The sequence below is a fragment of the Engystomops pustulosus genome, chromosome 4, assembly GCF_040894005.1.
Source record: "Engystomops pustulosus chromosome 4, aEngPut4.maternal, whole genome shotgun sequence".
Taxonomy (NCBI): domain Eukaryota; kingdom Metazoa; phylum Chordata; class Amphibia; order Anura; family Leptodactylidae; genus Engystomops; species Engystomops pustulosus.
Genome location: NC_092414.1, coordinates 139,650,529 through 139,672,357, shown reverse-complemented (window position 1 = coordinate 139,672,357; position 21,829 = coordinate 139,650,529). Strand labels below are relative to the sequence as shown.

Sequence of the window (21,829 nt, the reverse complement as noted above, 5' to 3'; positions counted from 1 at the left end):
AATCCTAATCTGCACCATAAGAATAAATATCTAGATCAATCTTTGTGATTGTGTAAAAATTTTGTTTCATTTAGTTTCATGAAGCTAAGTTCACACCTATATTAAAGCTTTCTGTTATACTCTTCATTTATGGAGAGTGTAATTGAAACTACAAATGGCAGGTAATTGGAAGGCCTGCCATTCACCTTCCATCACTCATTGATTTAAATGAATGAAAGGTTTTCTTTCCTTACACTTCTGTGGATAAAGGGGTTTGCCCATGAAGGAAAGTTCTCAAATCCCCTAGTGATGTTTACACCATAAAGAGCATTTTAACCCCTTACATTGCTATTTTACTCAGTTTTAATGCTGCTTTTGCTCCTATTACTCAGTGATGGTCAGAGTAAGATTCAGAAGTGTGGGCAGGCACTAGCTGAGCAGACACTTCATGATACCTCTGTGCTATGAGATGCTGACAATGTGCTTAGATTATCACAGTACAGGGTTTAGCTAAACTTTCATTTAGCTTCTGACCATTCTGGGGCACATTTGCTAAGAAAAGGGCAAACTGCACTAAATGCAGTTTGCCTGTGTATAATGCAAAGTGTACCAGATTCATAATATCTGCCACCTGTTCTTCATAAATCTGGCGCTTCCTGAACTGCCATGACAGAGTTCATCAACTTTTTATTGGTACACCTTCAACATAGAGCAGTTATGGCAAACCTTTTAGACACCGAGTGCCCAAACAACAACCAAAACCCGCATATTTTTCACAAAGTGCCAATGCGACAATTTAAGCAGTAACTTACTACTCCCTGCTTTGTCACAGGTTTAAATTATATAGGCACCTGAGGACACCAATATGATAGAAAGAAGGAGAAGAAGTTTGGATTATCATTGTAGCTTCCTTCTAGGGTCCTGGGACTGCAAGAGGCCTTGAGTCCTGTTTGGCAAACTCTACCCTGGGGCGATGGCAAGGGTGCCCATATGGAGGGATCTGAGTGCCACCTCTGGCACCCGTGCCATTGGTTCGCCACCACTGAGCGAGAGACACAATTCTGTTGGACTTTGCATGATAAATCTGGCGCACCCTAATTTGTGCATGAAGACTAGTGTAGCTGCGACACAAAAGAGTCACATGCGACACAATTTTGGTGCATACACTTCTTAAATACTTGTGCAAGCAGTTTGCACCTAAAAGAACGTGCAAGGTCTGCCAGAAAACTTGTGCACAGCCCTTAGTAAATGTGCCCCTTTATATCTATATCTAATATCTGACACATATATAAAGAGAAATGGGACAGATCATAGTCATGAGAAGGGGACAATGATACCCTTAGCTCTGCTACCTCACCTATTCAATAAACACACATTAAGCTCTGCTATGCTCCCCCTCCCCAAGGATCAAGACCATATCTTGTCTGTAGTAGAGCTGGTGTCTGCTCAGCAAGCTGGACAGGAAGTGCTTCTGTCCATAGTTCTCTCTGCCTCCTGCCCCTACCCCCTGCAGTACAAGAGAAGCTATTCAAAATACGGACAGTCCCCGGGTTACATACAAGATAGGGTCTGCAGGTTTGCTCTTAGGTTGAGTTTGTATGTAAGTCGGAACTGTATATTTTATCATTGTAATCCCAGCCAGAACGTTTTTGGTCTCTGTGACAATTGGATTTAAAAAATGTTGGGTTGTCATAAGAATCAATATTAACACTAAAGCTTCATTACAGACACCTGTGATAACTGTTACAGCTGATCATTGTAGCCTAGGACTAAAGTACAATAAATTACCAATATCCAGAGGTCCGTTTGTAACTAGGGGTCGTATGTAAGTCGAGTGTTCTTAAGTAGGGGACCGCCTGTATACACCAAAATAAAAAAATCAGGACTGATAGAGACAGGTTGGACTTATATCTGTGAAATGCTGTATTTATGTTAATAACATTGAATCCTGTGGATTTTTAAGATAATTAACATTATCCTGAGGATTTTTAAGAATCTTGTCTTTGTGGGAATACCCCATTAATAATGTCGAAAAAAATGTGGGCTGCTGTGCTATTTTTTTTTACTATTTATTAATAAAAGGGGAAAGTGAAATGCTCAAATGCAGGTGTGAACTTAGACTTATACAAACATGTAACTAGTTTGCCATCACTTAGCTCACATATATATCTTCTTTCCTTTCTATATAGGAGTATGCAGAATTCTTCAAAGAGATGGAACATTTATACATGGGATAAACATTTCAAGTTTCCCACCAGGATGATAGTGACTGCAGTGCTTTGCTTAATCTGTTTGTACAATGTATGTTACTCCTAAACTGTTGATACCTATATTGCTGGTAAATACATTATAAGAATGCTTATTATGTAACACAATGTACAGGCAGTCCCCGGCTTACATAGAAGATAGGTTTCTTGGGTTTGTACTTAAGTTGAATTTGTATGTTAGAACTGTATACTGTATTTCGTAATTGTAGCTCTAGAGAATTTTTTTTTTGTCCCAGTACCAAGAATTATTAATACAATTTTATTACAGACAGATTAAAGCTGATCATTGCAGCCTGGGACTAAAGTAAAGCATCCAGAGAGTTTCACCAGAGGGGTCCGTCTGTAACTAGGGGTTGTCTGTAAGTCGGGTGTCCTTAAGTAGGGGACCGCCCATAATAATATGAATGATAGTGGAAAACAAGCAAAGAAAGATTTCTAATACACCCATGATATTTAGTTTTAATGGTGTCTGTATCAGTTTGTCCTTGTAGATTTATTTGTTTCACCAAAAGCTGTGAAAGGCCTGGACAAGTGGATTCTGGGAACAGTTAACCTTTCCTTTTCCAACCAAACCAAAGGGGTGTTACACCTATTAAGAGGTAAGACAGAAATCGATGGCCCTTGATGTGTACCTGCTTGTGCTGCTAGTTGCAGAAATACTGTACTGGTTGTGTTTCCACAGATTGCTGGTTTTATGCGACCTTCCCTTCTGCCTTTACAAGTGTTATATATGTCCTGCATTTGCTCTCAAGCTACAGGTATCATGGCTTTCTTCTTGTGTTCACTACTATTAATGCCAGTTGCTTTTAGAATTGCTGTAGCCATTATTACATTTGATACTTTTCCATGTAAGGCAGGGATACATATAAGCAACCAAAATATTCAAAATACCCAAAACTAGATTGTTCAGTATTTACAATATTTCCAAATTGCCATAACATATCTGTGGTAAATATTTTGGGGGGAAATTGGTAGGGATTTTATTATGGTCAGTTTCTAACATTTACTAAGTTACCCCTTTGCCATAATTTCAAATTGTTTATTCAGGGCTTTGCTGTATGTACAGTAAAAGTCAGGAAGACAAGAGTAGAAGGGGAAAAAAACTTATTAGGAGACTTGACAATACCCCTAGGCTCCAGGGTTAGTTTGGGATATATTATTATGTGTGCTTAGCTCAGCTATGTGAGGTTAAAACAATAAAAACTCAATAACTAACAATACTAATTATGCTAAATGTTTTTGTAATATGTGTGTGAGGGGGACAGAATGTTAGATGTGTTACTAATATTCATCTAATTAAAGATCTCCACTGCTTTTTTGATATAAAGTAAAACCTTTGGTTCAGATATGTCTTAACTTCATCAGTAAAGATCTGCCATTCCTGTTCATAAAATGGCAGATTGGCAGATGGAGGATCACGTGATCTATAACTGTCCATGACCGTTTGACTTTTTAAGACCCTAAGCCTGTATTCTTGGACATTTAGAGATCACATGTCTGTTAATTTCTGCACATTTTATGGAAAGGAATGGCAGCTGATGAGGTAAAAGACATTTCTGACATTGGCTCTATGGCAGTCGGATACATCAAGAGGCTCTGACCCATATCATGGCTGGCCATGCCAACTGTTCACGCCCCTCCACACCCTCCTGGTGTAAAGATGGGGGAAAATAATCTCAAGTGCTTGCAATAAGTTAGCATTTGCAATTATTTTGGGGCTTCTACGCCACTGACGTGGCACAAGCCATGATAAATTTCCCCCAGTGAGTATACACTCATCTCCAACAATGGATTCTGGAAAACAGCTCTTATCATCGTGCAGGCCAGGAATGTGGAGTAGGGACATGGTGGCGGGGGTCACATAACATCACCTGAACAGGGGACAAGGTGGATGTGTCAAGCTGTGCTAGTCAGCCACAGTCAGAAGAGATAGTGGGATGGACTGGGACAGAGCGCCGAATTATAATTTGTTAATGGTGTGCCCTGGGCCCGTTCCATTACCTCTCCTGACTGCAGATGACAAGTCACCGGCCCATTCAGCCCACCCACCTCCTATGCTGCCTTTAGTCAGGAAAGGTAGTGGGAAACATCATTAACAAGTTATAATCCGCCTGTCTGCCCTGGGCCCAGGGGCTTCTTTTAGTCTTGTTTTTTCTTATGCTCCATAGGAAACAGGCCTGGGAGAACACTAATAAATTATGTTATGTCTGACCATCTTGGGCCCCCATGCGTCCATGCCCCGTAGAACTCACCGCGGCCGCTGTAAAGCCCCTGATACTGCCCCTCCCCCCCCCCAGTTACACACACATCACTAAAATTTTAGTTAATGTAGCCAACCCCTTCTAATATGAAATATTCCTTATTTTTTAAGATCCCTTTCATCATTTTTATTTTTGTTTTAGGAAAGAAATGAAGAAACTTTATAAAGGTGATTCAGACATTCCAAGAGCAGGTCGCTCTGCTGTCGTCCTGGTAATGCCACAATATCTGGTTATGGTTATGCCACTAATTTGTTGCACTGCAATTATGTTCATCTGTAGAATATTCTTGTATTACTTTTTTTTAACTCCTTTAGTGGACTCTTGTGTAACAAAACCAAAGTTATAGATAAGGGATCAATAACACTGTTGTAAGTATCTTTGTGGAGCAGTATCATTTCAATGTGTACACAGGCACACCTAGCTGAAGCTAAAGCTTTATTTTGGCCACACATGAAGCAATTCATCTGATTTTGTACCTGGCAATAAAGATTTCAATTAACAAAAAGAATTCTTGTAACAATGGGTAGATGTAATAATACTGTCTAAAAAAGAAAGCCGTTCATTCATTATTCCTTGTACTTGAGCAACCGGACCCGCAATCTGAAACGTTTGACCACATAGAAAAATAAATTGGTTCTGTTGTATGAGAACTGAGCAACAAAAAAGATGGAAAGAATCCATGCACTGTAATTGAGTAACTGGGGCTTCTATTGGGGTAATTGTAATTTTGCCTCATCAGAAAGTCCTGCATGCAGAAGTATTTGCGATTGTTGATGGAGTCTGAGGCTGTGTGTGCATTGGATTGCAAAAAATGGGTTGTGTGCCATTGTTTGCGGCTCCACATATCCTGCCGATTGCCATTAAAATTGCCCAGCCCTGCCGAGCACCAAAGCCTCACTGCACCATTGACTTGCACAAAAAAAGTATATGGGCTGCAATTTGTGTGGCTAGCTCATGGTTGAAAAATAAAGTTGTGTGCATGAGGCCTTACGATGATTAGGTAGGATAACACACCTACATTACTACTTTTTAAAGATATATATGTCACAAAAGGGCCCATGAATGGAGCTTGTTACCAGAAAATTGGACTTGGTGTCAAACAACAGATGAATTCCTATATATCAAACAGTTCACATATATTAGACATGCCACAGTATGTAGTCAAAATCCATAATCACTAGAAAGGTATGAATCTGGGAATAGTGTCCCAGGTAGGCAGATGGTGCCAGTTATACTGTGGACATTGCAAGGTCCAATAGGGCAGAGGTGTCCAATTAAGAGCTACAGCTTGCTCTTCAAATGGTTCATCTGCCCCACAGTCACACAAACAAGACACACACAGACCCCCCCCCCCCCCCCTCTGCTATCTGGTTTATATTGCCTAGCAGGGGGCATATGAGGTTTTACTCCTCAATAGAAGACCTCCATTGGAATGCCACAGAAACCCATTGTGGGTATCATATCCTTTTCATGGGTGGATTTGTGGGGGGAAGGGGGGTGGTGCCAACAAATACACACTCCCTGCAAAGTTGCCACATATTGCACTTGATTCATCATCATAATTCACATTTGTTGAACTCAATATATAGTCGCTTGGTTTAAAAAAAAGTTATACATTTTAGTACAAAAACCTCCAATCCCCTGCTGGTGTAGGGAGCAATGAATCAGTTGCAAAAAAAAAAGTGTGAACTATTTTTTGAGACCTTTTGAATAAAATGCATATTTAACACCCTTTAAGATAGTTTAAAGAAACTGGATAATTAAATTAATAATGAATTAATTAATGTTTATATGGCTTGTATTTCAGGCTGCCAGTATCAGATACTCCGGGAATCAGATTGCATATCTGCTGTGGGGTAATTGAAAAACCAATTGATCATTGAAATATTTCGACAAACTTGTTTGTCAAATGGAAATCTTCATTAGTAATAGTTCTTTTATATAGTATATTAGGATTTTTACTTCTTTGTCCAGTTACACATACAGGTATGTATGTATGTCTGTACTTGATTTTAGGATTTACTCTCATAAATTGCAATATTGAAAACAACACAGGTCGGTTGATTCCCCATGGACATCATTGTATCGGTTAAAGTGTCTTTGTTTTTCTCTAGGATACTTTCTCCTGCACATCATGTTCTTCTTGATAAGTCTGATTATAACATTCTGGTTTGTTGTCCCAATCAAAGAGGGGAAAGGAATGATGATTCTTCAGATCTTTGGTTATGCAGTGTAAGAATCCTATGCTTTTTATTGGCACTTTATTGTACACTGAAGAAAGTAAATTACCATTTCATTATATTCAAAATATTTTGAATTTTAGTTTACATTATCTTAATATTTTTGACACAAAGGGATCATTGTATATTAGCAAGAGTACCTCCAGGAAACATAAGGGTTAGGTTTAGGACCAGAAATGAAGGCTATGTGTAGAGTTTCTGCAGTCACATGTGAAGCTAATTGGAGCTTACACTGTGGGCAGTGAATGTACAGAATATCAATTATTGGTTCAATGGAAATATCTATTAGAATTTTATATCCATATACTCTTGGAGTTCCCACGACTATTGGACTTCTGACAATAAGACTGCAAATGATAATAAGAATCCCCAGGTCTTCTGTGTGAATAAAGCTGTAGTGCAGAGCACTATCTCCCTCAGTCCCATAGATTTGATAGAGCACTGGTTGTTCATGTATACCACAGTTCCATTCATGCCAGTGTCCTGTTACCCCTCCCTCCCATTCATATGATCATAATGGCATTAGTGCCTTAATGACTGAAGATTTATCAAATACAGGCAGTCCTCTACTTAAAGAGGACCTGTTACCCATAAATTGGGCACTAGGAGTTGCTTACTAAAGTAAAGCAGCTCCTAGTGCTTAAACAAATGCCGCAGTGTTAGAGTGATAGCGTTAGAGTGATAACCTCCGGTACACACTACTGCGGGGTACAATGTAAACGAAGGACTGCTCGCCAAGCGGCCCGATGTATTCATGAGGGGGCGGGGTTAGGGGCAGTGACCTCCGGCCTATGGAGCGAGCGGGGCGGGCCGGGGAAGAGACAGCGCCTCGGAGCGCCCCCTCATGAATACGTCAGACAGCTTTGAGAGCAGTCTGACGTTTACATTGTGCTCCGCTGCATTGTATTCCGTAGGTTTTCGGTAACGCTATCACTTTAACGCTGCTGCGTTTGTTTAAGCACTAGGAGCTGCTTACTTTAGTAAGCAGCTCCTAGTGCCCAATTTATAGGTGACAGGTCCTCTTTAAGGCCATCCGACTTACAGACGACCCCTAATTAAAGATGGACCCCTCCACCCACTGTGACCTCTGGTGAAGCTCTCTGGATGCTTTTCTTTAGTCCCAGACTACAATGATCAGCTGTAAGGTGTCTGTAATGAAGCTTTATAGATAATCCTTAAAATTCTGATTGTAACTGGGGCAAAAAAATTTTTTGTCTGGATCTACAATTATAAAATATACAATTTTGACTTACATACAAATTCAACTTAAGAACGAACCTATGGACCCTATCTTGTATGTAAAAATAGATAAAACCTCTGCACTACCCAGACATTGAATGTTAGAGAATAGGATAACTAAGCAGTGGAAGTGCTGTCGGTGTGATACAGGTGTCTCTCTGTATCAAACAAAAACTAAAAAGAGAAGAGAAAATACACCAAGCACCAATTCACACTGATTTCGTAAGACAGTTAATATAGAAGTTTTAATCGAGTTGTGGTCTCAATACATCAAAAAAAATAAAAATACACATCTTTATTCTCACATATTATATTTCAATGTTATACATAAGCAACAATAGATAAAATACATAACAGTACTGTTACTGTTATTTTATGTATTGAGACCACAACTCGATTAAAACTTCTATATTAACTGTCTTACGAAATCAGTGTGAATTGGTGCTTGGTGTATTTTCTCCTATCTTGTATGTAACCCAGGTACTGAATGTATCCTCTAGGACTAGGTGATAGATGCTTTTTGTTCCCTTAGAACCCATTTACACAAGGTAAACAAGTACCTGTGGCGTTCAGACATGTGTTCTAATACTGTTGTTCTTCAGTGTGATTTATAGCCATTTGTCACATGTGTTGTAGGTTGGGAATAGTCATCATGATTGCTGTGATTGTTGCTCAGGTCTTGGCAGCACAATTCCTATTCTTACAAGATAAAATCTCTTCAAACAATAAGGACAAACCACTGGCCATCAATAACAGGTACTGTCTTATTATTAATGTATTTGTCTAATAGTTTTTGGACATGTAAGTAGGCCCAACGGATGCCTCAATTTAATAATCATTTTTATTCCATAATTGTATAGAAATAATGGATAGATGTGTCCCTCAGTAGAGCAGCGCAGAGTAGAACTAGTCAGGACACGCCCCGTTTTCAGTAAGTGTGGTGCAAATTACATCAGTTTAGAGCGCAGACAGATTGGTACATCTCCAATGTATTATATGACATACAATCAGAGAAGAGAAATATGTTTTTTGTCCTGTGGAAACATAATGGTCTAGATAACCTGATGTATAATGGCACATACTAGACATAATTTTTGTCTCATAAGATACATTTTCAAATGATATATGGTAACTTGCAGATACTGTTGGCCAAATGTGATTCTCTAAAGAATGGAATTTTTATATTTATGCAAAATGGAATTAATGTAGATAAAATTGTAATAAAAATATCACTTAAAATTACATGGCTTTTCTTCATAATTAAGTTGAAGGTTCAATCCAAGGTGATTCGGAAGTGGGGCCCCACTCCTAAGTGCGCAGATAAATAAATAGATGACTTTCCATCACAGTTGTTGTGCAAATAACTTGACGTATATTAAAATTTTGTGGTAGTCTTGGCTATTTGTTTTTGGTATTATTAATATCTACTGTTACAATGTCCCAGAATGTACTTGGATTATCCTGTATAGTGCTTGCACCAAAATATTTTAAGTTGCACCTGTATTTTCATGTGTTCATGGGTTGGTGAAGTAGGCTAACAGAGTGGCATTGGTAGAGTAGGGTTGGTGCCTGCAGGGCCAGCTCCAGGTTTCAGTAGACCCCTGGGCAACTTATGTGGCAGCATTAAAAATTGATAAACTATTATTTCATATACAGCCCTCTTGTAATTAAATTATATACAACCCCATCATTGTCCTACTACATACAACCCCCCTTGGATTCATTATATACAGTCCCCTCCCCCCTCACCAGATATTACCAGACTGTTGGGGACTGAGACTCAGCCATGTGGGCCCCGCTAACAGCTCCATGCCCGGGTACTTGCCTGGGTATGCCTGGGGCTGGCACTCGCCTTAGTTGCTTGACTGTTTGAGGATTTCTGAAGCAGTGGCAAGCTGTCCTCTGTGTCTCCTTCAGCTGTTTCTCTGTAGTGACATCCCGTGTAGCTTACTATGTCTGTGCCTTATGGTCTGGTGTTTGTGGAGGTTGCAGTACCTTTCAGATGTGCTAAGCTGGGATTATAACATGTGATGCCTGATTTAGTTCACATAAAAACAGGTTTTAGTAGACATGGTGATCTGAGGAGGTACATTTAAGGATCCTTTTTATCACACTGAAGGTACAGGTGTTATAGGCGATCTGTTACATGATGAAGGCTTTGGTACAAGGCCGAAATATGTTTACATTTAAAGTGTTTGCTGCTATCTCAGTGTCTGAGAAGTAACCACGGAAACATATATACTGCTTAGCCATATATACTGTATATCCACCTTGGGCTCCCAGTGGCAAAAAGTTACTGTTTTGATGAGTTGATGTTGAAGTTAAGATCATGTTCTAATTGTAGTTGACACCAAAGTGAAAGGTTCCAGTTTTATGGTTTCAGATTATTTACAGTTTTTATAATAACTTTTTGCATTGATTTTATTCCTAGGAGAGGGTTTCAGAATATCAGCTATTTTTTCATGTTCTACTCTGTCATCCTTGGTTTTGGTGCATGTTTAATACGGGTCTTATTTAATGTACTCCTGGGGAGTTGGCTGCTAGCAAGGATTGACCGTCCACTGTTTCCAAAAGGGTATGAAAGTGCTGATATGGGTGAGTAAAAGCAATTGTGAATTATTTATAATAACTCACTGAAATAGCTCTAAACCAAGTTCTTTTTTGCACCAGAATTTTCACTATTCATGATACAGATACAGACTATTCATGTTACAGATTTCTGTTCTTAAAGAAAATCTACCTGCAAAGTCAAGTATGATAAAGCAGGGGCACTTACTCATAGATCCAGGCACCGTGACTGTTGTAATCTTCTTTTTTATTTTTTATATCCATGGCCTCCTTTTTTTATTAAATCAAAATAATGGCAATAAGGCTATGGGCATGTTATCAGACCCATAGATTTGCAGGTAGTGATACAGGCATTGCTGTGCACAATTCTCTGATATGAGCAACTTTACAATAATGGTATAAATTATAATAATTATTTTTCTGGAGCTGACTAGTATACAGAGACAGGACCTTTAAGATCTTGCTGGATGATGCAGTAAATTATAATATTCCTGTCTGGTTTTACCAAGTATTGCTGCATAATCCTATATAATCATTAAAAATATCCACTATGCACTATAGCAGTCTATTCAGAGTAACCTAATACAGCTCTTCAAAGGCCCTAATAAGGGCAATTATTTAAGATTTCCACTTGTCGAGCAGCCTTTATACACCTGAAAAGGGCAATTTCTATTTTTTCAGAAGCACCTCTCTGTCTGAATGACCCTATGATGAGCACCGACCTCTCCGTACCTGTCTCTTGTGCGTAATGGGGTCTGGACATGTGACTCTGCTGAGTCAAATGTTCAGTATGGGCATTCACAGGCATGCCTACAAGAGGACATGCCTGTGGTTGCTATGCAGCTGCAAGCTGCTTGATTGGCTTTTTCAGCAGTCAATCAAGCAGCCTGGCGCTTTTTCCCAAACATGGACCTGGATCCCGAACAGTGGTGCTTATTTTGCCTCCGGATGTGTGGCTGTCGAACCCGCCAAATGCAGTATAGACCTGAATTATACTTCAGGTTCACTCACCAATATTCACAGCCTGTTATATTCTGTTACAACAGCTTGTGAAGCAGAGCACAGAGGGCTTCTGTAAAACACCTACAGCCCTTCAGGCTAATTAGTATAACTTTACAAGTTTATTTTAGAAGTCACAGTGCTGATGGTAGATTTTCTTTAAATTTTCTCTTAAAGTGTAAAATATATAAATAATTTATAAATATAGAAATATGAAATAATTTAAAAGCTAAAGTGGTGTCCAGTAATTTCAAGTAACTTAGTGATGGGTACAGCGGCTGGGATTCATACTGACCATTAGACATACATCCCTTGTACTCCATCCCTAATGTAGAGCCGGGTAGTGAATGTGAAATGCACCAGGCATGTCTATTGTACTGCTGGATTTGAGTTTCAAACTTAGCAACTGATGGTTTAGGTTGCAGAGTTCAACAGCAAAAAACAGCAAAATTACCCAGTAGCATCTCCACTAGAGATATACGGTTCCGAATGGCATATTAAAGCCCCTAGCATTAGCATTAGCCAATCACAGCCATGGCTGGTAGCTAGGGGCATTCATTTGCTGTTTATCTGTAGTTGAGATGCTACCGGGTGACTTGGCTGTTTGAAATCTGCAACCTAATGCTGAAAGAAGGGATAAAGGCATCTTTGGAAAGCTCTTGTAATGGGCTGTTCCCTTTAACTGCATCAAAAATCATTATGTGGAAACATATTCTAATATTACTTCCTGTCACCTTCAATTACTTTCTAGGATACAATACATGGACTGGTATGCTTCAGGTGGACTTGTATCACACACATCCCATTGTTCTGACTTTCTGTCACATGCTCACACAAGATACCACATCAAGAAAATACCACACAGGTCCAGGTATTGTGCCTTGGGTATAACTAAATCAGAAATGTCATCCCTGCACATTAGGAACTCTTTTGTCCTTAGCAATGCAGTTTATAGTATATTTCATTTATTTTACAGATGTACTCCAGGACTGCAGGAACAAGCTAAGAAGGAGAAGATGGCACTTAGCGTATACTCTGATAAAGAATCCCACACTGATACTTTATAGGAAGCCGACTGTCTGCCATTCAAGGAGTTACCCCCTGAATAAGGATGTCCTACACCGATTGCTGATAAATGTTTTGCAGTCTCCAGACAGGAAATTTATCTTCACAGAACAAGAAATGGAAACCTCAATAGACAGTGTTCAGCTTTAAGCATCTACCGCCAGGATGAAGGATTGTAAACCAGGCACACTTACATGCTTCTGTGTGCTCCCTCTGGCAAGATCCACTCTTATTTTAGCTTCTTATGCCCTTGTTTTTACAGAAAAAAGGCTTTCAAAATTATACAAATGACCTTGATCGGCTCTGGACTCAATTAACAACTATGGAGCTCGGAGTCACTCTGGTTCATTTGCATAATATTGAATGCCTTTTTTTGTAAAGACAAGGGCATAAGAAGCTAAAATAAGAGCAGGTCCTGCCATTAGGCACACACCAGCATGTAAGTGTGCTTGGTGTACAATTTTTCATCCTGGTGGTAGATATCCTTTAAATATAATGTATAAGGCAACAATGATATAAAGAACCACCAGAAAGCGACAATGATTCAATTCAAGAGAATTTTATCATCTCGAAATGTATTATGTAAAAATTGTCTCTTCTCTCTACATCCTGGCACACAGCCACATATTTACCTACCCAAATGTTCACACATCACATCCTTATGTTTGTTTTTATTGTCCAGCTGCTCCTTCCATGCAGAAGCATCACTTTATAAATATTCAAATTAGGGTGTAATGTTTTGGCAAATAACCTCAGGGCTCTGAAGGGAAGAATTAGAGAAGGGGATGGGTGGTGGAAGCGTAGCATGGGGCATGGTTACTGCTGGAGCCGTGAGGTGCTCTGCTAATGCCCCCCAAAGCACTTCAGTCTAATCTGTATATTTCCAAAGTGAACTTTTGGCATGGAAGGAGCCCCTGGACAATAAAAACGAGTTAGAGTGGATGAGGCACACCCCTACATAACATGGAAGTTAGTTCAGTTAGGTAAATTGTGATTGTGGATTCCCTTTAATCAGTGTAACCTTTTCATAGTGCACACTATACATTTGTTAGTAATGTTACTTAAGGTCAGACCAGCCATGCAGTCATGATACTAAGTAGGTTTCATGTACCTGAACTGAAAGGAACTGACATGTTTTTGCAACCAACATTAAGTTAATTTTCTAAACTGCACCAATTTAAAAATAAATATTAATGTACATTGGTTTCTTTGGACAATGACATATAGAAGAGGGAGACAAAAATAACATACAGAGGATGGAGCCGCAGGTAGTAACGCCGGACATGGAGTAATTCACCAGAAACCCCCTGGCAGTCCCTCGGTTATGTGCATCATGCATTTCGGGTGTTAACCACCCTCTCTTGTGACCCTTTGGGGCAAAAAAATGAGGAAGGACGGATAGCTCCTGAAATGCATTATAAGGACTTAAACTTTGTAGCTTTTACTCATAGTTTTTTTTTTTGCATATACTGGTGTTAATGCCCCCTGACATTGTGTCCTTATATCTTACTCTGGATTTCTATATTTTTCTATTTATATTATTTGTCCTATATCCATGTCTCAAGATGACTACCAAAGCTTTGGAATATGCACAATTTTATGATAAACAAACAGGCCTCTAGAACGCACACATTAAGAGCTTCCCCAAATGAGGGAGCCAGAGGAATTTACTTCACCTTGGATATATACAGGCAAATTTCTTCTTTGGACAGGAAAGTTGCTTTAAAATGATTTCACCACTCCAGGACACTGCCATGTTTACCTTAGGGACCCCACTCATTCTTGAAGTGATAACTTTTTTACTTTTTATATACATGCAGTGATGGGTTTTATTATGGTATTTGTTGAACAAGTTGTAGTTTCATCTCTTTTTTTGTGCTGTTTATTATTTCCATACAATAGCTATACATATTTATAGTACATATAATGTCTGTTATTTGAAAACCTGATATTTGATATGTTTATGTTTACTTTTAACAAAGTTTTTTAAAAATTTATAAACGTGCTTTATGTCCATTCTTTTCGTTATGCTTACTTAGTACCTATGTTAAGTACTTTCTTCTTTTCTATTAAAGGAAGGGACATTCATTTACCATCATTTATTTTTATAACACAAAATTGGAATATTTATGAAATATGTACAACCGCATTTTATTGGACTCTTTCCTAGCTTTTACAAGAGACACCCCAAGTGACTTGATCTGGTTCTAAACTATCTTCGTTATAAGGAGTGCTGCTATGCATCATTGCCATTATTACTTTCGGTGGTCACAAGGACACAGTAGCGACCCTTGTGCTGGTAAGATCCCATGCACCAAGCACAGTGCATTGGACCGGAGTCCTTGCATTGTAGCGAATTAACAGACCCTACCTTACTTCATATACCTTTCCCTAGACCTATCCCTGAATGATGACCCTAACACTAGACTTCACTGACCCATACATCACCTTTTGCCTTGGGGGCATCTGGATTCCTCTGGTGTTGGAGTGGCTGGCTACAGCGGTGGCTGGGTCGCTTGGTCTAGGTCAGGGGTAGGGAACCTATGGCTCGGGAGCCAGATATGGCTCTTTTGTTGGCTGCATCTGGCTCTCAGACAGATCTTTAATAAATAGTGATGGCTGCTGTGTGTCTTAGACTTATCACTGGGCACAGGCAGATATGTTACGACCTTTGTACGACCCAGGCGCCATCGCCACTAGCGATGAGGAGCTGGCTGCAGGGAGTAAGTGAATATTCTTTTTTTTTTTTTTGCTGTGACTGCCTATCTACTTAGGGGTATGTGCTGTGGCTACCTATCTCTTGGGAAGCATGTGCTGTGGCTACCTATTTACAGGGAGTATGTGCTGTAGCTACCTATCTACTGGGAGGCATGTGGTGGGTGTCAGGATTTGGTGTAGTGAACCCCCTGGACCACTACAGATGATGATGTAAGCAGACACCTGGGACCGGACTCTAAGTGGCAACCAGTCTTCACCAGAGCCCGCCGCAAAGCAGGATGGTCTTGGTGCAGCGTGGTACCACCAGGTCGTTCCACAGGTGCGATTTATCCACGGTGGCAGCAAAAGTCGAGGTACAGGATCTCTAGGCAGTCTCATGGTCTGGGACAGGTAGACGGTCAAGGTCAGCGAAGGAGCAGAATAAGGAATAGGTCCGGGGTCACAACGGGAGGTCAACACTTGGGAATGCTGAGAGCTGCCGGTCTTCATAGGAACCCGGGACATAAGCAGCGAGAAGCAGCAGCGCACTGGCTCATCAAATCTGCGAGTGCCAGCGCGGGAGCAGGAACATAGAGAGGTGAGTGAGCTTGGAAAGGGGCGCTGCCACGGAGAGGGGCTCTGGTGTGCCTGCGATCCAATACGTAGATCGCAGGGGCACCCGTGACGCTGGGACTACCCATCTACTGGGGGGCATGTGCATATGGTACGGCTCTTACAGAATAACATTTTAAAATATGTGGCTTCATGGCTCTCTCAGCCAAAAAGGTTCCTGACCCCTGGTCTAGGTGAAATAGGCCTTGTCCATGCTGAGCAGGTGTCCAACACATGGATTGCAAGAAAGAGGTAGACACACTGGGGCACTCCTGATGTATGTATGTGTCAGGATCCTTGGGTATACAGTAGAGGGGAGGCCCTTCATTTTATGCAGCTTCCAGGGATCACACTGATACAAGAGATGTCAAACAGCAACTGACGGTTCCTTTATTCCAGCAGCAGCAATTCAACAGAGGCAACTGGGCAAGGTAACAGTCCAACAGGACCAGGTCCCTAATTGGAATGTGCTCAGCAAAATGTGCTTACAGCCTGGTTTAAGTAGCTTCAGGCTGGAGAGATGAGGATCTGCTATAGCAGAGCTCCCAGGCAGGCTCTTGAAGGTAGAGTCCTGCAGGAGGCCTGGTATCTGTAGTTCATGTGTAGAGATGTGTGTTGTGCCTCAGCCTCCTCCTGTGGCCTCACGGGCTCAGTCCTCTTCATACTTACAGGGTGTTTGCAGCATAATGTAGCAAACACCCGTTGCAAACAGCCAAGATTGGTGCTGGCACCAATCGTGGGTAGTAACAATTTAAATGCCGGAAGCAAAGGCGCCAGGGGTATTAAAGTGTTGGCAGCGCCTGGGCACCACCATCTTGGTTCTGATTGTCGTGCACCGTGATGTCATCAGGGCTAGATGATTGGTCACTATGACAGCCAGAAGTTTGTGTTAAACTCCCAAGGGTTTAAGTGTTCCAGAGGGATTAAAAAATTGTACAGATTCCAAAATTGTAGCAATAAAAATGTTATCTTGTCCCACAAAAAATGACACTTTACATAGCTCTAGACACAGTAAGAACCCTTGTGCTGGTCTAATCCCAAGGACCAAGCACAGTGCACTGGATGGAAGTCCTTGCATCGTAGTCAATTAACAATCACTAGAAGTGACCCTACCTTACTTCATATACCGTATCTACTTGAGTCTAAGCCAACCCGAATATAAGCAGAGGCCCCTAATTTTAACACAAAAAACTTGGAAAAATTAACTATAAGCCTAATATATAGCCTGCCAGCTCATGCCCCAGTATATAGCAAAAAAAGCCCCTTGCTTCCAGTATATATACAGCCAGCTCATGTCCCCAGTATACAGCCAGCCCTTTGCCCCCAGTATATGTCCAGCAGCCCCTGCCCCCTAGTACATAACCTGCAGCCCCTGCCCCCCAGTATATAGCCTGCAGCCTCTGACCCCCAGTATATAGCCTTTTTCCCCTGCCCCCCTAGTATATAGCCAGCAGCCCCTGCCCTCCAGTATATAGCCAGCAACCCCTGCCTCCTCCCCCCCAGTATGTAGCCTGCATCCCCTACCCCCAGTATATAGCCTTCAGCCCCTGCCCCCCATTATATAGCCTGCTTTCCCTGCTTCCCTAGTATATAGCCAGCAGCCCCTGCCCTCCAGTATATAGCCAGCAACCCCTGCCTCCCCACTATCTAGCCTGTGGCCCCTGCCCCCAGTATGTAGCCTGCAGCCCCTGCCCCCAGTATATAGCCTTCAGCCCCTGCCTCCCATTATATAGCCTGCTTTCCCTGCCCCCCCCCCAGTATATAGCCTTCAGCCCCTGCCCCCCAGTTTATAGTGAGCAGCCCATGTCCCCCAGTTTATAGTCAGCAGCCCCTGCTCCCCCAGTATATAGCCCGCAGCCCATGTCCCCCCAGTATACAGCCATCAGCCCCTGCCCCCCAGTATATAGCCCGCAGCCCATGTCCCTCCAGTATATAGCCATCAGCCCCTGCCCTCAGTATATAGCCATCAGCCCCTGCCCCCCAGTATATAGCCCGCAGCCCATGTCCCTCCAGTATATAGCCATCAGCCCCTGCCCCCCAGTATATAACCTGCCATCTCCTGCCCCCCAGTATATAGCCTGCAGCCCATGTTCCCCCAGTATATAGCCATCAGCCCCTGCCCCCCCCCCCCCAGTATACAGCCTTCTTTCCCTGCCCCCCCCCCCCTCCAGTATATACCAAAGAATGAAAACTATGGAAAAATTATTAACATCAGAGTAAGGCAAAATCAAGTACATAAGGTTTTAATTTTTTAAAAAAAATAATAAAACCTCTATAACTTTGGTATCTCCGTGACCGAACTGACCAAAAGGAATAATGGAGACATAACATTTGGAGCATTTGGACTCCACAAGAAAATGACACAAATGAGTTTTATTTTTCATCTTCCCAGTACACGGCTTGGTTTTTTAAATACCACTTAAATCACTTAAAAGGACAATTTGTTGTGCAGAAAACAAGTCCTCATACAGCTCTGTACATTGAAAAAAAAAATAATAAATTTATGGATATTTGAGGGTGGGGAGCAAAAACTGGAAACAAAAACGAAAAACAGTAGTGGTATTAAAGGGTTAAAGAAACCCTAATTTGCAATATTGAACTTCATATAAACAACACAAGCACAAAGACCCATTAACAATAAATCCAAAGAAGCAAGCATTTTCAAACCTAAGCCTGGCAGAATATAATAACAGAAGATCCTGTTAAATATTGCTTATAAAACTGTTTGTATTTCCCTTTTTCAAACAAAAATATTCTTTCATAATTTATATCTACCAATATCTTAACAGTTAGGAAATAAACAAAACACATTGAAATAAAAAAAAACTCAAGCCCACCTGCCGTGCCATTGTTATTACACAATGCCGTGACTCGGATTCGAACCGAGGTTGCTGCGGCCACAACGCAGAGTACTAACCACTATACGATCACGGCGAGCTACTCGGGCTCTGAAGTCCTGCCCCAGCAACACTGCTATAGATCTTCACAAGACAGTGACGTCACAGCCTTTCTGTACAATGCTGAACGCTCCAATGACTGTTCCTCTGCTGCTGGAACAGAGAATCTGCGCTGTTGTGAACTGCTTTGAGACAGAACACAGGCTAATATGTTATAAAAGCATCATATGATAAACATACATGTAATACCACATGTCTCACATGTATGCTATCAATGATACCTTGCTGTGAAATACTTTAACTAGTGTGATACAGACATGAACTATCACACTCACAGGTCTCGATATAAGTAAAAAATACACAAATGAGCTATTTGTACTATTGTGGATAAAAGAACAAATTAAAGCAAAATAAAGTAATGAATTTACAAACTTTATAAAAAACTGAGCCCTCCTGCCGTGCCATTGTTATTACACAATGCCGTGACTCGGATTCGAACCGAGGTTGCTGCGGCCACAACGCAGAGTACTAACCACTATACGATCACGGCGCGCTACCAGGACTCTTAAGACCTGCCCCTTCCCAAATGCCTTTTACATAGAGAGAAACATGACGTCACCTCTGTATATTCATAAGTGTAGTATTGTTTCATAAAATCACAACTATTTAATATTATTATGCATTATTATTATTAAAACGGATGTGCTATAAGTTTTACTTCACTATAAATGATGTGATTCCACCTAAGCATTTACTCTTAAAGTCCCCCTCAATATACATTTTAAATCTAAAGTAGCCAGAAAATAAAATATATATTTTCTGGACATACATAAATATATATATTTTATGTTTGACTACAAAGTAAAAACTAGAGCCCACTTGCCGTGCCATTGTTGTTACACAATGCCGTGACTCGGATTCGAACCGAGGTTGCTGCGGCCACAACGCAGAGTACTAACCACTATACGATCACGGCGCGCTACTCGGGCTCATGTGTTCCGCTGCTGACTTTAGCTCTCTTCACTAGACTCTTCCATGACGTCATGGCCGTTAATGTGCCCATGCGCGAGTGTTCTGAGACTGATAGTGAATGGAATCTACTTCAGTAGTTGACCTGTGCCCTCTTGTGGTAGCATAAAGTACTACTGGCAAATTGCACATGTTTTCTAGCAACCTCCGAAAAGTGTGAAGTGGTAAAGGAAGAGCCTGGGATAAACCAACTAGGGATATGCAATACTCTGCTAGGATTGGAGCTGCAAATTCATATTCAGGGTGTGCAGGAAGGTGATACTCTGCAGGAATAGGGGCACAGGGTGTGCAGGAAAGTAATGCTCTGCAGGAATACGTGATTCAGGGTGTGCAGGAAGGTAATGCTCTGCAGGAATAGGGGCACAGGGTGTGCAGGAAGGTAATGCTCTGCAGGAATAAGTGATTTCAAGCTGTGCAGGAAGGTAATGCTCTGCAGGAATAAGTGATTCAAGCTGTGCAAGAAGGTAATGCTCTGCAGGAATAGGGGCACGGGGTGTGCAGGAAGGTAATGCTCTGCAGGAATAGGGGCACAGGGTGTGCAGGAAGGTAATGCTCTGCAGGAATAGGGGCACAGGGTGTGCAGGTAGGTAATGCTCTGCAGGAATAGGGGCACAGGGTGTGTACAAATGTAATGTTCTGCAGGAATAGGGGTACAGGATGTGTACAAATGTAATGCTCTGCAGGGATAGGGGTACAGGGTGTGTACAAATGTAATGCTCTGCAGGGATACAGGTGCAGGTAGGTAATGTTCTTCAGGAATAGGGGTACATGTTGTGTACAAATGTAATGCTCTACAGGAATAGGGTTACAGGGTGTGTACATATGTAATGCTCTGCATGGATAGGGGTACAGGGTGTGCAGGAAGGTAATGCTCTGCAGGGATAGGGGTACAGGGTGTGCAGGAAGGTAATGCTCTGTGGGGATAGGGGTACAGGGTGTGCAGGAAGGTAATGCTCTGCAGGGATAGGGGTACAGGGTGGGCAGGAAGGTAATGCTCTGCGGGGATAGGGGTACAGGGTGTGCAGGAAGGTAATGCTCTGTGGGGATAGGGGTACAAGGTGTGCAGGAAGGTAATGCTCTGCGGGGATAGGGGTACAGGGTGTGCAGGAAGATACTACAATCTTTCTTTCTTTACTGCCAATTGCATGTATAAAGAGAGTAAAATCTTTTTACCAATGGGTATGTATTACATTTTTGCTACCCTTTGTGCCAGGCCATTTGTGTGTATGGCTATACACTGCACAGCAACGCTGCTTTTCTGACACCAATTTCCCAGACATTGTCATTGGGCTATGCATAAAGTGGGCTATCCTGATCTGTACCAAGAATCAGTTGCTTCTTCAGTTTCTCTACTTTCTGCTGTATGCTCACTGCTGATGTATAAAGGAGCTGTCCTGACATCATGACTGCAGAATGGGGATGACCCTGGAGAATACTTCTCTGACCTCCCGAGCCTTACTACAGAAAAAGATGTGCAGTACACCTTGCGTATCCACCCAAAATAAGTCTGTATGTGGCTGTAAAGGTAGTAACTACAGGCAGTCCACATACAAGATAGATAGGGTCTGTAGGTTTGTTCTTAAGTTGAATTTGTATGTAAGTGGGAACTGTATACTTTATTACTATAAACCCATCCAAAAATATTTTGGTCTCTGTGACAATTGTATATTAAAAATGTTGGGTTGTCATAAGAACCAGTATTAACACTAAAGCTTCATTACAGACACCTGTGATCACTGTTATAGCTGTTTATTGTAGCCTAGGACTAAAGTACAGTAAATTGCCAACATCCAGAAGTCCGTTTGTAACTAGGGGTCGTCTGTAAGTTGGGTGTTCTTAAGTAGGGGACCATCTGTATTTTTCATTTTATACCTATTGATGGCCCCTGGTTTATACATGTAGCTGGAATGTTATACTCCCATCACAATTGCTTTCATACATCATGCTCTGCCTTTTTACATTCTCTGGGTGTGTTC

At 41.3% G+C, this 21,829-nt stretch overlaps 3 non-coding genes and 1 pseudogene across 3 annotated transcripts; 1 reads left to right on the top strand and 3 right to left on the bottom strand.

Annotated features, from left to right (window-relative positions):
• LOC140127262 (stimulated by retinoic acid gene 6 protein-like) overlaps window positions 1-12,831 on the top strand; it is a 30,454-nt pseudogene extending 17,623 nt beyond the window's left edge.
• A 5,958-nt stretch (window positions 12,832-18,789) lies between these two features.
• On the bottom strand, window positions 18,790-18,861 carry TRNAH-GUG (transfer RNA histidin (anticodon GUG)). Its single transcript has one exon. It is a non-coding gene; the product is annotated as a tRNA-His (tRNA).
• A 441-nt stretch (window positions 18,862-19,302) lies between these two features.
• TRNAH-GUG (transfer RNA histidin (anticodon GUG)) lies at window positions 19,303-19,374 on the bottom strand. The gene has a single exon. It is a non-coding gene; the product is annotated as a tRNA-His (tRNA).
• Window positions 19,375-19,728: 354 nt separating this feature from the next.
• TRNAH-GUG (transfer RNA histidin (anticodon GUG)) lies at window positions 19,729-19,800 on the bottom strand. The gene has a single exon. It is a non-coding gene; the product is annotated as a tRNA-His (tRNA).
• Between the last annotated feature and the right edge of the window lie 2,029 nt (window positions 19,801-21,829).